Source organism: Haliotis cracherodii, unplaced genomic scaffold (genome assembly GCF_022045235.1).
Source record: "Haliotis cracherodii isolate W230 unplaced genomic scaffold, xgHalCrac1.p SCAF_18, whole genome shotgun sequence".
NCBI lineage: Eukaryota > Metazoa > Mollusca > Gastropoda > Lepetellida > Haliotidae > Haliotis > Haliotis cracherodii.
Genome location: NW_027266273.1, coordinates 10,030,080 through 10,047,148, shown reverse-complemented (window position 1 = coordinate 10,047,148; position 17,069 = coordinate 10,030,080). Strand labels below are relative to the sequence as shown.

The 17,069-nt window shown below is 39.3% G+C and overlaps 1 protein-coding gene across 1 annotated transcript in view; it reads right to left on the bottom strand.

The window, feature by feature from the left end:
• Positions 1–15,576, bottom strand: part of LOC139465248 (uncharacterized) — a 62,139-nt gene extending 46,563 nt beyond the window's left edge. Inside the window, exon 1 of the mRNA XM_071246924.1 lies at positions 15,367–15,576. The gene's annotated coding sequence lies outside the window, so the exon portion shown is untranslated. The remainder of the gene's footprint in view (positions 1–15,366) is intronic.
• Positions 15,577–17,069: the final 1,493 nt, after the last annotated feature.

Genomic DNA, 17,069 nt, shown 5'->3' with positions numbered 1-17,069 from the left:
AAACACCCTGTCCTGCAAGTTGTGTGCGTAACGGGTGCTTTAAGTTGGGTGGGACACAGCTAGTTTGCATTTTATGCCCAACGGAATCTGTTTCGGTAGATAATCAAGACTGATTGTTCTTCGGCGTGGACCTTTTATTTTTGTGTATCATTTATAACTGACAATCTCCTACCTACATCTGATCTTTATTTGCACACCCTACCACATTAGCAGTGACTCTTTCAATAACGACGGGCATCGATTCACGTGGCGTTGGATATATGTGTGTGTGTGTATATATGACTGTATAACTAATCATTATAAAGCTGTTTCCATATTGTAGTTATACAGTTTATGATTGTATTCATCTACATGATATATAATGATATAAATGCGCAAAAATGATTATCATTCCAGTTTAACCTTATTTATAACTAGTTCATATTGTTTACATACTACATGATATTTTCTCAATCAGACATTGCATACGATATATTCTTCTTAGAAAAATTACTACTTTTAAACCACCCTCCCACCGACATACCCCCTCCCCCACCCCCACCACCACCCCACCCTTGGGAATGTATTTATGGTTATTTTATAGAAGACGTCTGTATAGAGTAAAAAACTTTCTTTGTTTGTTCTTTAAACCACACTTATCAATAGCGTGGTCTGTAAGTAGTCGTTCATGGACCAAACAATCCAGTGATTGACATCATCAGCATCGATGGCATGCATCAACCAAATCACCTGTCCGCTACCACGCTAGTTACCTCTTACGACAATGATATGTATATATATAAGTGTGTGTGTGTGTGTGTGTGTGTGTGTGTGTGAATGTTAGAAATACATATCTGACATAATTTGTGAACACAGTATCCCACAGCGATTTAAAAATAAGATTAAATCCCTTAAACATGTATGGACACATGCTCTTTTCAATCATTTGATATTGTCCTTATATCTGTCATGTAAAGTGCTGCTTAATGTGCAGATGACATTTGATTTTGACGACACAGAGGGTAGGTGTATGATATGGCAAAATACATTTCCGCATCCAAAAGAAAATTATTTCTACTCTCAAATGACGCACAGCATGAAATGATGATAGGAAATAGTAGGTACAGAGCTGTCAATAAATGAATCAGTCTCACTTACAGCTAGCAAAAACATGTTTATATTCCAGAGTACATGGACATGTTGTGCAAAGAAATGTGATTACACTATTTCTGTACAGACAATGCATCCTGAAATAGACATAACATTCATCTGGACAATCTGAATGTCAGCTGATGAGCGAACAATGCCATTTACAAGACCCATTTAGTCAGATTCCCAATGATACTGCCAATCACATTCGCTGGACACAATCAGAATCTACATATCATAAATGTAACATAGGTATAATTAAAGGACGTCTTTCAAATCAATGTTTTCTGTATTTAGAAGTCCGTTGTAGTCTGAGTCCTTGTGATAATCAAATTCGTTAGATCAATTGAAGATGTTATTAAAATAAATAATATATATATGTGGTAAATGTGACATAGATACAACTAATCGATGTCATCTGTCTGAAAAAAAATACAACTATTGTCTTGTGCAGTATTTAACTCTCTGGATTATGATATTTTGGAAAAATTAGGGAATCTTAATTTTATTGACCTTACATTAGTTAGTCTTACATTAGTTCTCACTCTTCTTGTTATCCGAAATACATATCTCTTCGATTTGAGGGGCACGGGAAGCCCAGTTTCTAAGGCGCCGCAATTCGCTGTGCTGAGTTGCGTCCCTTAGATGTGTCAGGAACCAATGCTCGCGTGTTTTGGGCAGGATACGTTCTCTCGAAAGCCTTGTATCATCACTATTTTATAGTGATTCACAAACACAAGCTCATGATAAAATTTGTAATATTATTGTTATTGTTAATTGATTATGAATATTGTCGCTTGTATTTACAAATGTTAAACGTTAAACACATCTCACTCATTACATGAGACACTCTATTCATGTTCCTACACAGTATACAAATATAGGCATGACAAAAACTCGAACTATGCTTTACTGTTTTAAAGTTTCGTTTCATTATTAACAAACGCTTGAACATGAATGCTGTACAAAGGAAAGTCCTCTGATTTAACGCCTGAAAGTAAGCATCCTCTTTAAAGCGACAAAAATAACATTTCAATAGACAAAAGACATTTCTACTGAAAGCCTGCTGTGCGATTTCGACTATAACATAAGCATGTGCTGATGAATCACTACTAAATATTGATGATAAAAAATTGTTTGGAATATATTACGGATATAAAATTACGAGTAGAACGATCCAAAGACCATCTGATTATAGAGTCTAAGACGACTGGACCACCACTGCCCCTTCATTGCTTAGCATGACCAGTGCTCCATAATGTTCTCATATACGGTAAAATGTAGAGTAGCATACAGTAAAGTACGGTTATAACGAACTCAAATGGACTACTAATTTTAGTTCGTTATAACCGTAGTTCGTTATAAGCATATATACAGCATTACTACAGCAAATGGTCGGGACCAAAATAGTAAGTTCGTTATATCCGTCAGTTCGTTACAAGCGTGTTCGTTATAACCGTAGTTTACTGTACATGACTTCGATTTCGATTTACCATGACTGCTTGGAAGCTGTCTCTTCTTGTTGAGTGTTTGGTAGGCAAATAAGGATACAATGGTTCGCTGTAATCGTTTGATTGGCGCTTTGTGAGCAATCAGCAAACACTGAAACTCTTGTACAATTAGCCAATGAAAATGAAATAATCATGCTGAAACAATTCCCGGAAGTCAATGGTCGGATGGGCCCTGTCTATCTTAATAATGTACTGTTCCATATTATTCATTTTGACCTGTTACTTCTCGATCCCTACACTCAAGCTTCGTGTGCCTCTTAGAAGATGTTTAACTCCTCTTATATTCATCAGTTTGCTGACATAGCATGCCAGATGGCTTACCATGGACTCCATCTTTAAAACAGTCCAAAGATGTCGCTTGTTATCAGATGTACACCCTTGGTTACAGAGCCAGCAATGCGACTTTGTGTATCTTCACCTGGCCTGCACAGCATTATAAGCCCCACATCACACTCTGTGTGCAACACTACCCTCAGCGCCCCGTACATTGAAGACGGTGGCAGTTGCGGGTACATACATGCTTTATCCGTTTCTTGTTTAACGCCGCAGTCAGCAATATTTGAGGCTATATGATGGTAGTCTCTATAACAAATCGAGTCTTGACAACACAATGACTAATGACTAATTTGATGAGCAACGAACCAAGCCATCAGGGTATGGTATCACGACTACAAAGAGCCTGGCCACCCGATCCCTTACGTCATCTCGTAAGACAAGCATAGCTATAGGTTGCTGGGGACCAATTTATAATCTAGGGACCCTTGCACAAAGCGATCTTAGCGCTAAGACTGTCGTAAGTCTATGTTAAGGTATGGTGTTACGATCGTCATTTCGCTAAGATCGCTTTGTGCAAGAGGGCCCTGGGGTTTGATTGTTAAAATAATATGTATCTATGTTTAAAATACTATAAAGGGTTTTCAAAGGTAAATCACAGAAATCCATATTATAGATATATATATTACCATGGCATCACAATCAAATGACATCACTAATGGTTCTGCTACCGAAGCTGTCAGCAGATATATATATATTGTCAAGACTATTTCTCCGAGAAGTCCAATCAATGTAGAATTTAATTATGCAACATAACGAAGAATCAACATGATTCCTTAACTTTCTCCCACATACAAAAAAAAACTGTTTAAATAATGTATGGCTATGTTTAGGCAAGCCGTGTGGTTGTTGCACTTCCCTTGTACTAAACAAGGTGAACTTGCGATGCAAAACAATTTCAAACATGAAAGAATCATCTCCAAAGCACTTAGTTTGTTTGGCTTATTCCTGGTTGCAATCTGGACATGTTTGTTTACCCATTGTTTCCCTAGTGCCACACAAAGCCTGCACTTGCAACCACTTGACGTCCAGGCACGTACCAGGAACGTATGGCACACGGAAGATGGTTGGTATTGGTTTTCATAGAATAATGAGAAGATAACAGCGACCGTTGGACTAGAATTACAGCTTCCTTGGCAGGCATTTAAATTGGCTTTCATCTTATCAAATGTGTTTTGTCATCGTAGATAACTTGCGTGTCCATATCAAAACAACCGATCTGTTTCCTCAAACTGCCAAAGATGAAGTATTGGGCCTGTTAAGAGATTTGCTTCTACTGATGTCAGTAAGTGCTTCTTGATGTGCCCTACTTATCTAATTAGATAATTGCGCCTCTAGCCTTGAAATAATGGACGCCAAATGTCCTTCTACTGTTATAGTGTCTTAGGCCTGTTGAGTTCAGAATTGTTTCCATAGTAGATGAGACATGCAAATTGTGTAGATCATTAAGAACGTAAAACTGTGCTATCCAATTTGCGGGTGTCATTGAATATTTGATACTTAAGAAATTCAGAATGTAATCGCTTTCGAACGCAAATTTGACAGCAATTTTTATTGCACTGGCGGTATATTATAATCCATGTGGTGGCTTGAAACAACTAACCTCCCTGTTCAAACATCTTTATGTAGAATTTGACACCGATTTTAGAAATATTCTGGACTGATCACGGCAGAGGACACCAGGAACACGAGCGAATTCGAATGCTTTAACCACAAGGCTACCTTTCCATCCCTTGCAGTATGTGAGCTTTTGGTCATGAGAGAGGGAACGGATGGTCCAGTCGCCTAAGGCGCCGCAATTCGCTGTGCAGAGTTGTGTCCCTTGGGCACGCCAGAAACCTATGATTGTGGGTTCGAATCCCGGTTCGCCCCGATTTTGTTTCTAGGTTTGTCAGCACCATACCCGTGCTCGTGGGTTTCACCGAAGTGGTAAAGGTCTAAAACCTGCATCACTTCGGGCTTTCCTCCCACATTAAGCTGACACGCCGTGATATAACTGGAATACTGTTAAAAGCGGCGTTAAACCCAACTCATTTGCGCACTCTTTTGTCCATGAGATGCAATTATCCAAGGTGACGTTAAGCACATGGACCAGTAGATGTCACAATGTCACTGCAAGGTTTAATGAAGCGATGAACGCCAATCAAATGATTAAATTCCAGTATTATAACTGCAAGGGAAACATATTTATCTATGTTGGGAAAGGAACCCGCTTTGTTTGTTTGACGAGCATTTCAATCACATTATATAGTCTACCCACATCACTTGATGCTAACTAGTTTTTTCCCAGTTGAGATAAGCATTGACAAATGTTCACAACCACATGTCAAAATACTCTGGTATTAATTTGATACTGATTTCTTTACTTCACCCAAGACCATACCCAAGTCACGACATCCGGATATGAGCATGGTGATTAGATTTCCTGTACACCTGTTAAGGACTTCATATTCCCTCAAACTGATGGTCAATATGTTACCATAGTTCTCTTTTCTGTTAGTAGTACATAATTAATGTATTGATGCTTCCTTCCAATTCCAGAAAGATCAGCCAAAATGACATTAACCATACACTTGAAGAAATAAGTTTGAAAACCCCTCCTAACCCTTTGTCGTGGGTAATTTACAATCAATAGATCACAACCCTACAGTTTATAGAGAGAATGACACGAGTGTCTGTTGATAGCAAATGTATCAAGAGTTGACTTGAGTAAGACTCTTAACATTTTATATAAACAAGTGTTGATATATTGGATTTCAAAAGACACGAGAGTAAGATTCTATTTATCATCCAAAATCATTCTTCCAACTTTGTCAGTTTGTAGACAGTCATCAGCAGTGTCTTAAGTTAAAAAGTACTTCTAACAGCTTAAGTAGCAGAGCCGTTGGTGATGTCATTTGATGCAATTTCATTGCAGCGACATCTACAATGTAGATATCGCTTGACCTCATCCAAGCGATATCTCCTATGGGAGCAGGTTTGGATGATAATGACTATCTGCCAATATAAAATAAAGACGGAGTGACTATATGAGTGAGTATGTGAATGAGTTGGATGTAACACATCTTCCCGAGGCAAGGGAATCAACTGATGGTTTGTAAACAGTAATAACCAACGTCTTTGTTTGTAAAAGGTACAGCTGACCAGCCAGTTGTGGAGGATACATGTTGCTTACTAATACGGGTGGTTCTAAACATTAATGCCCAATGTATAGTAAGGCACCGTAGACCACCCGTGAATTAGAATTGAGGAACACAATTTACGTCCTTGGTGGTTATTACTGTGGTGTTTGCTAAGTGGTATCAGTAAACTGTACCATTTATTTCTTGCTTGTTCTCTCAAGAGACATATCTCGTGTGTGTGTGTGTGTGTGTGTGTGTGTGTGTGTGTGTGTGTGTGTGTGTGTGTGTGTCGTATCTCGTTGCATGCTGATCTTCATTCCGTCAGTCAAAGTCTTTGATGCGAGTAATGTTGTTATACTAAGCAGCAGGAGCCGGAAAGGTTTTGCCCTTTATGGGGAAATTATTTCCCCCAGGTCCATCGGAAGATTTAATCGAAGAGAGGAATTTCTGACATCGTCACACCTAGATCCAGGTAATTAAAACTGTCAGTAACAGATTTTTGTAACATGACCGTTTTTATTCCCCTGAAGCCCCGAGACTGATGGGAAATACTGCAATCAATAAAGCAGAAATTATTTTTTTTGTATCATGTAATGGCAGATTAAATTCGATAATCTTCTCAAAATTAATGTTAAATATCCATAAACTGAAACGCTAGAATATTAAAGTGGTATTAGATTACTTCGTTCGGCATTAAAAAAAGGGTTGAAATACATTACAATACATCACTGTTTTGGAGGCTTTTTCAAAATGATCTCTTGGCAATTTATAGTTTCAAAACGGATGCCTCTTACAGAACAACTGAATAGACATTTCCTTTGAGTGAGGGAGGGAGTTGGATTTAACGCCGCTTTTAACAGTATATTTCCTTTGAATGACAGGCTATCTATGTCACCGGTCACTAAATGTCTTACTTCTTTTATTGAGCACGACCATGCAATTTCGAAAATGAAGACCCTCATTAATCAAGGTATATGATAAACACGTGTTTCAGGTAAACACTTGACTTGCCTTTGTATGTGTTTGTGACCGGTTTCGCGGAAACCTGGTATCATCAGTATGTGATAGTGATTCATAAACACATACTCATGTGATGTAAACGGATTTGTATAATGGACTCTTAGAATTTTGTAAGGATAATGGAAAGGGCAAATCAATAATCTTTTATTACAATTTACCGCAGTTGTTATTACAATTTGCCGCAGTTATTATTACAATTTACCGCAGTTAAAGTTATTACAATTTACCTCAGTATGTATTACAATTTACCGCAGTATTACATTTTACCGCAGTGTTATTACATTTTACTGCAGTTTATTACAATTTACCGCGTTATTACAATTTACGTCGTAACAGAGACTTGTCGCTTTTATGGCCTTAATTTAATATATTCATCTAGAATTATTTACTCCGACTACTTATCATTATGTATTTTCAATAACTGTCAAAGGCCCAAAGATGGAAAAGGCATACATGTACACATGACACACATGCTATGTAGTGTCCTCTCATTCGTCCAATTCTAATCGGCAATGACACCTGTAGCGTTTTCACAAATGTCACATCACTTGACTTGAAGGCTGCTATTTACCCCCAAAGGCAAAGGGATAAAGTTACAAATCATTCGCAATGTGCATGGTCCCGTTTCATCAGAATAAAACAAGCGGCATCAGCAGTAGTGGTCTGTTTGTATGTTGTTTAACGCCGCACTTAGCAATATTAAAGCCACAGGTCTGAGGTCCGTAAATAATCGAGTGTGAACCCGACAATCCAGTGATTGGCATCTTAAGCACCGACACACACTAGTGGGATACGATGATATGCAATCAAGTAATAGGTAATGGACACTGGGCAAACTGGGGAGGAGGGTGCGGGGTAATAAGTACTGATAGCTGAAAGAATGGACATAGCAAAGGTCAAATTGAAGCCAGCTAGGTGCTTAGCGTGGGACTATTACCTATTTCTTATCTATGATAACTTAAGTGTTGGCTTTCATTGTCTATTGCTAATCACCTATCAGCGCCAGTCATCTCTTGGCTTCCTTTGTTAGCTTCTACCCCTTTGTTATTTTCAACCTTTTGTTATGTTATTAATTTTGTTGTCCTTACATGTACATATATATGCTCTCTGCCTCATAGAATTCATTCACCTGATGAAGGAGTAAGCATACACTCCGAAACCTTGTGTTCCTCATAATAAAGTTGACATTCATATATTGTCTTCCTCACTTCTACATGCCTTTCAAAGACCAGATACATTTTTATAACAAGAGCAAGCTTAAAGAATTGAGCAAAATGAGCAATGTCGCTGGGTTACAAAGGTCAAGGACATAGCACTTCAATATCGCATGAACTGTCTGGCAAGGCCACTAACAAATCATGCAATGTATGAGACTCAGGGTTACGTCATCGTACACGCCTATCACGTTCGTCCCGCAGATGTCCGAATGGGTTCATATCTGGGGTTCTGGATGGCTAATGGAGAAGAGGAATGTTGTTCTGTGCTTGGACATCAGTTGTGAATGGAGCTGAGTATGGTCAGGTATATTCATGCTGAAGACGCTACATTGGTTCCTGAATGAAATTACGTTTGGCCGAATGATTTAGTTGCAGCAACGAAGTTGTTGTTATGTTGGAACTTTCACAAGGGCCGTTCTTCCAGTGTAAGAGATTGCCAACCAAATCATAACACTGCCACCTTCAAAGCTGTCCACTTGTAGACCTCAGTTTGGCGTTCATTACGATGCCTGTATACCCGTGCTTTGTCATCTGAACGTCGTTGGACACATATCTATTCATTCATCGATTCAACAGTTCATACCATACCTGATGATTTTTGCACCACTGAAGTCGAAGCTGACGCCGATGACGTTGACGGTCAGAACAATGCCTGTAATGGTCTGCAAGCTTTGCTTCCTGCTTCCCTCAAACAATTTCTTGCAGATTTTCGGAGACTCCGTGCATATCTGGGCTTTAAAAGCGGTTACGCAGGTGACGGAAGCGGGTGAAGAGGTACTGGGCAGCGTGGTCATCCGTGTTCTTCAAGACAGACGCAGGTCATGCGTTGTTCCTTGTGTAATGTTTTTCAAATTTCACTCTGTTGCCCCCTTGGATTAAAAGCTTAGATTTACCATCCATTGTTGCATATGTAATAGCGTGTGGTTTCCCACTTTCTTCATCATGTGCACTAAGGCATGGACGGGTAACTCGGGTACCCGGGTCGGGTGGGTACTGAGTAGGACCCGGGTACCTAGAGGACTACCCGTGCCCGTGGTTAATCATGTGATATAAAGTTTAATGACAAAAAGTATCTAGAACTCTATGGTTACACTTTAAGTCACTAATGTTCGCATTTCTTTCTGACTACGCACCATTCCTTCTGACTTTTCATATGGTTAAATAACGATATAAGTCTGTGCAAGCGCTGTGGTAAAAAAATTCCCAATCGGACATTTTGTATCTCTTGACACCTACAGTGGGTACGTGGGTAGGGTCGGGTAATAGTGGGGTGGGTACCCAGGTATTAAGTTTGGACACGTCCCAGCCCTAATGTGCACCAACAATCTATTCAAAGAACTGTGCAAATATCTACGCAAAGAAATCATTGCCCGAACCAATTTGCGAATACAAGAGCTTCATTAAATTCACCAACAACCCCACAGCTGTCCTCACTAACGCGCTAGTATAGTATTATTCTAAACATATGCTTATATTGTACAATACTATAGTGCTTTCATTTCAAGCAGATTACTTGATGAATACCAGGATGTTTCTTTGAATAGCGTTACCCTAATAACAACATCACACAGGTAGACAACAAAGGTTAAGGTCACTAGACCACGTCGGAGGACCAATTCAATGTTAACTTCTTTGTTTGAAGGAATCTTGGACGCATTATTAATGAATATATATTTATAACATTAGCAAAAATGACGGTTTGGACGTTAGATAGATGGGTCAGTGTGTCACTGTGTCACTGACTATTCATCATACCGAAGAAGATGGAGTGCTCAAGGCCGACGTTTGAAGCAGTCGATGGGATGCGTTGACACTAATTCGCCAGGGCTCCGTTCCACAAAGCTATTTTAGCGCTAAGTCGGTCGTAACTCCCATTCTTTAACACTGACTTACGACAGTCGTAGCACTAAGATCGCTTTGTGGAACGGGTCCCAGAAACGGATTATGCTTCCAATCGAAATCGGGACTTCTGTCAGGACGTTTGAATAATGAAGTTGATAATGTATGTATGATATAGACACATATAAACAACCAACTCTGTCTGTGGCTGACATTTGAAACCTTGTCAAATATTGCAACAACAAACGATACATTGTATATTTGCAATGGTCTCACATTTGTTGCTGTGCATTAGGGCTGTATGCTCCGAGACAATGGCAAGGGACATTAGATTTATTGTGTATCGGTTATTGAATTAAACATTTATCTCGGTAGCAAACCGGCCTTGTTGAACTAAACGCGGCATTGATTAAATGGGTGCGGTTCTCATGTTTCATTACATTAGGTGAGTGTTTCATTACATTATATATAGTTATGTTTGAAAGCATTTAGTTTCAGTGAGAATACCGAAACGCCCAGTATTCACTTAGAATACATGTAGCTTTACTGGTTTAGCTTCATGAAGGAGAGGGGCGGCGAGGTAGCTAAGTGGTAAAGGCGTTCGCTCGTCACGCCGAAGGCCCAAGGTTAGATTCCCCACATGAGTACAATGTGTGAAGCACATATCCGGTGTTCCACGTGATAGTGCTTGAAGATTGCTAATAGCACACTCAATCACTCTTCCAAGGGGGCACGGTTGGCCCAATAGACTGAAACGCCGGATTTCGCTGTGCAGAAATCTGTCTATCCGGCCAACTAGAAACATGCTTTTGGGTTCGGACTCCGGTTCTATCTGATCACTCACTCACTCACTCACTCACTCACTCACCCTATCACTCACTCACTCACTCAAGGGGGAGGAAGTAATATGCCTCTCTATGGTATCATTAATATTAGACAGTCACTCATAAATACATGTTCATGATTCTATCGACTATGCTTTATGCAATGAGATTTCTATTGGATATTGAAAACGTTTGTCACTTTATATCAAGGAAGTGGTTGAAATTGTCATATTTGAATAAAAGCAAGTCTTTGACCCTAGCTGATTTTCTGAGGCGATGTATATGCGTATGGGTAAAATGTAAAACTTTGTGGAAAAATATTCATTTGGGTCATCAAGTTGCTCAGTTACATTTGAAGCCACTTGAAGTACGGTATTCACTTAGTTTAGCTGTGTGTGCATGTCATCATGTCATACATCTAACATTTGCAAGTGAATGGAAGAAAAAAGTGATGTTAGTCATCTGAATATGTCCAATATCCTATGTCGCCCTTTGTATTATCCCTGGAAACATTTAGTTGTGTGCCAGCAGGGGCGGTGAGGTAGCAAATGCTTGAAACGTTCTCTCGCCACGCCGAATAGCCAGGTTCGATTCCATGTGGGCATAATGTGTGAAGCCCTTTGGGGCGTCTACCGCCGTATAGATAAAATAATACTTTACCAGGCGTCAAGTCCCACTCACTCACTCACTCACTCCAAAACCCATCCACCCGCTCTACGCCGGATATCAATCAAATAGTGATATTTAAAATGGATTTTATGGTTTTTGTGTTGGCACAGAAAAAAATTCAATCTGCGCTTCAATACATACAACTTTTATCTCTAAAACATGGGGGCAAACAATAATTGGACCTGTAAGACAAAATTGTTTCGCGAACACCTATTATTACCACTATTTGATAGTGATTCATAAACACATGCTCATGACATAGTCGGAATCGTACAATCGACTCTGCTTTAGCAGAGATTTCTATTGAATATGGAAAGGGTTTTGTCGCTTTTATTTTTTTAACAATCAGCGTGTTCAGCTAACGTTTTTCATTTTTGTAAGATGATAAATGATATTTTCCAGTAATGCTTATTGTAATGGCAGTATTCACGAACGTGGACATATTGTGACATTCACGTAAGATCGACGTTATCAACTCTTGTGGTTGCTATGATAAAAACGTGTGCTATTACGCTTTGTGTTGCAGTGACGTGTAAAGCATTAAGGAACAAAACTACGCAAACATGAATTTGAGTAAACAACGGAAATAGGAACCCACCATATGAGCTGACGTTTTTTCAACTCCAAGCTGCAAAACAAACGCACGTGACAAAAACAATATCCAATGGAATGGTCTTTTATGTAACTGCACCATTTAGGTTTAGTCGACAAAATTGACCAATTGTGTGGTAAAAAGAGGTTTAAACCTCAGCCGAAATGTCTCTTTCAAGATTCTATCTGTCGACATCGACTTGTGAGTGCTTTTTGAACCCAAGTTGACTTAAATTGACTCTATTGAACGAGCGGTTAAGCACCCAACGTCAAACTGACGACATACCACCTAAAAACTAATCTTCGTCCCGATAGGCCCGCTACACAAGAACTAGTGGTATCAAGTCCATTTAATCCTACACAATTAAACGTACCACGTGCACGTCAGGCTGAATCGCCTCTGTTTTTCATTTTTTAACTTTTCTCTCAATTTGAATCAGTGACGAAGGTACATGTAGAATTAACCTAAAATAGTGGAACACATTTCGCCTGCGTTGTTACTTTAAATATTGTCATATCAGACTTACCAAATAGTGACATCCTAGTCGTTTTAAGGGATACTTCAAATAATTGCATACTTTTCGTGTGCGGGGATACGTCAAAAGTGGCATGCTAGTCGTGCGTGTGTGTGTGTGGGGGGGGGGGGGGGGGGGGCTGTGTGTGTGTGTGGGGGGGGGGGCTGTGTGTGTGGGGGGGATGTGTGTGTGTGGGGGGGGGGGGGGCAGGGGGGATACGTCACTTTATGACATGCCAGTCGTGTTAGTAGATACGTCAAATAGTGACATACTAGTCGTGTTGGGAGTTACGTTAAAGGGTGACCTGCAAGTCGTGTGGGGAGATACGTCAAGAGGTGACATGCTAGTCGTGTGGGTAGAACGTCAAATATTAGCATGCTAGTTGTGTGGGGAGATACGTCAAATAGTGGCATGCTAGTCGTGTGGGTAGATACGTCAAATAGTGACATGCTAGTCGTGTGGGTGGATACGTCAAATAGTGACATGCTAGTCGTGTTGGGAGATACGTCAAATAATGACATGCTGGTCGTGTGGGTAGATGCGTAAAAAAATTAAATGCAAGTCGTGTGGGGACATAAATTGAATAGTGGCATGCTAGCTATGTGGGTAGATACGTCAAATAGTGACATGCTGGTCGTGTGGGTAGAGAGGGTCAAATAGTGACATGGTGGTCGTGTGGGTAGATACGTAAAAAAATGATATGCTAGTCATGTGAGTAGATACGTCAAAAGGTTACATGCTAGTCGTGTGGGTAGATACATCAAATAGTGATATGTTGGTCGTGTGAGTAGATACGTAAAAGAATGATATGCTAGTCGTGTGGAGGATACGTTAAAAAGTGCGGGGACATACATTAAATGTGACATGCTAGTCATGTGAGTAGATACGTTAGAAAGTGACATGCTAGTCGTGTGGGGTGATACGTCAAATAGTGACATGCTAGTCGTGTGGGGTGATACGTCAAATAGTGATATGCTAGTCGTGTGGGGTGATACGTCAAAAAGTGATATGCTAGTAGTGTGGAGTGATACGTTAAATAGTGACTGGCAAATAGTCATGTGAATGGATACCTAAAATAGTTCACCAGTCGTGTGAACAGATACTTCCAATAGTAACACACTGGTCGTGTGAGTGGATACTACAAATAGTGACATACTAGTTGTATAAGTGGATACTTTAAATAGTTACATGCAAATCGTTTGAAGAAATGACATACTTGTACGTGCAGTGCGGGTGTATACTTCACTTCGAGCGGTAGCTATGTTGGGTGGATACACTTTATGTAAAATAGTGACATAATAGTCGACTGAGTGAGTACTCTGAAGAGTGCTATACTAGTCGTGTACTTTGCAGTTTAAAGCTTGTAAAAGTAGTATGAACATGTCAACAAAAATGCATTTTCAGTGATCCATTCATACAATTTGCCGCAAATATTACACCCAATGGATTCTGTTTCAATTATCCTCTCGCGATGACGTTTAATGTTTCACCTTTTTGGGGAAGCGAACCCAGACCAGCGAACACAATAGCGACTGTACATGTGCGAACAACCTTCGCCAACTCATTATAGACGCAATATTTACACTATACTCAACTAATAGCATTTGACTGTGAATTTATCAAACCCGCGAGACACTTTAAACATTTTTCTGTATCAATTTACATCTCTGTAAATTCAATCCACCTTCTATCATGATTTATAAATTGTTATCCAGAAAAAAGTTTCATATTCTTCTAACTCCAAAATGCCTTTTAAAGACTTCCTGTTACAGGAGTATTACATCTCAACACTATCTTAAATTATTTGAAATTAACGAATAACGAATAACATACACCACGCCTTGTGTATCATGACTTATAAAGTGTTATCCATAGACAAAGTTTCATGTTCTTGCAACTCCAAAATACCTTTTAAAGACTTCCTGTTACAGGAATATTACATCTCAACGCTATCTTAAATTATTTGAAAGTAACTAATAACGAATAACAAACACCTCGCCTTGTGTATCATGACTTATAAACTGTTATCCATAAAAAAAGTTTCATTTCTTGCAACTCCAAAATACCTTTTAAAGACTTCATGTTACAGGAGTATTACATCTCAACGCTATCTTAAATTATTGGAAACTTAAGAATAACGATACCTGCTCACCCAATAACGTTTGTTGATGTGATTGCCCCTTTTAAACCGTGATGAAACGACGAGAAAGTTATATCTGGTAACGTAATATGAGTTTCTGGGTAAAAGTCATTGGTCTAGACATCAGCCTTTTCGTCGCTGACAAGATTTAGATTCAGTAAGAGTTTGCAAAACTCCGTTGCAGTAACGCGTAAATGTTTATCCATTGCCTTTAGCTCTCAGTTTGTTTAGATGAAGACTTTTGTTAATTCAAAATTGCAATTACTTTTCCATGTGAATAAAATCCGAGTTCTATTGTTCAATGTTTTCTATCTAATATCTCTTTTCGGTTACTTAAAATACACAGGATATTTATAAAATGTAACATACATATGAATAGATCAATGCAAAGTAGGCAAAAACTAACAAACTACAACATTCATACACGAACAAGTGTCAAAAAATAGTATTTACTCACCGTTAAATAGATTTGAACTCGCTCCTCAAGTTAAGCTTATCCCGCTAATTGTGTGCTACTGTCCTGACGCAAAGTTCGGAATAGAAAGACCCGATGCGCCCTCTGTTGGGAGAGATTCGTGTCACCTTCGCTTACTATTAGAGTATCCAGCCAGTTCGATCTGTGGTCTCACAGATCACCTCTCCAATGATAATGCTGATCGAACTCGAAGCTGGGGTTGTGCTGACTGTAATTCAGTCGGCTGCCCTGTTTTATATAGGATTATGGGCGAGTGGGAAACCCGCATAGGCTAGTAATTAAGGGGAGTCTTTATTGGTCCACGAGAATTCTAGCATAGCTGTTAATGCGATTTTACAAGTCTCAAACCCCCATTCCAAATATGAAAGTCTGTCTGATAATGGAGACTCGAGGGGAAGTCATATCGGAAAATTTCCCACTTCAAGCCATCAACATGTTGACAGAATGAAACTTGTCTGACTTGGTTTATTTCGGTTTAATAGAGAATATGTGCCTATTGCTAATTCACCCGTTTCATGTTTTTGTTTATTTGTACAATGTAAAATGACAGTAAAGAACTTAACTCTACATCACAGATAAAATATGTTACAACTCGCATTACCGCACTTGCATCTGACGAATATGAGAATGTAATCAATACTTGCAGAAATGTACATGCACTGTGTATAACGATCTTAAGCCTGAAGACTGTAGGCATCCAAAATCAATTCATATTTCAGCAAATAAAAACCGACATTTCCCATAGCTTTTGGGCGTAACTCCGAAAATCGTTCATTTGATGTCTTGTTTGAGTTTAATTTTCAAAGAACACATTGATCACATTTCTATTAGATACAGTGGTTTGTCGTTACCTCGTGTTTAAAATGGGAACTAATATAAATCATTTTCATGCGACCGAGAAAAAATTAATGGATCAATCAAACTGTCCTCTTAGCGATTCAATTTGATCGTACGTCGACTATATAATCTTCACAGTACCACAAATAACAGCAAGGCGTTATTCCGTGGGCCTTTATGAGGGTAGCGCGTGCTGCTTATCCAAAATATTCAAGATGTTATGTTTGAAATAATATAGTATACAAGCTTCAAGAAAATACATTTGTTTTGTGGAGAGACATTAGTTTCCAATAAGACCAAGGAGAAGGTGAATCAATTCATCAGTTCAATCTACATCATCTTCATCCATCACTTCCTATGGCATCAGCCCTGGTGAAGTTTGACCGATATATCAGACATTGGTGACACATTAAGTTGATAGAGGACATGTTTTTGTGGTTCCACGCTCCGTGCGCGATAATATGAGAACGCCAGTTGAGGACACGCGGAGTGGGTTGACTCCGACTGGAATGTTTATTCATAGTGCTCAGGCTTCGCCTCCAATGCGTATTAACCCGTTATCGTTGTCAATGGCATGACATACATCTCAGAGACCGTTAAACCACGCACCGAGATGCTGGTTCCAGTTGCAGTATACGTGGTTAAGGAAGTGATGAAATGATGAAGATGCGTTTAATGTTGCAATTATAACTTGCTGGTATCTTGAGAACTTGTAATAAGTGCGTGGTCAATGTGGGTGGGTGTACTTCTGGAACAGTTAGAAATGAATGAGTGATTGAATAATGTTATTGCGTAAGATGTGACGTCTATGATACCATACGCGGATGCAGCGAAGCGTGTGTGTTTGT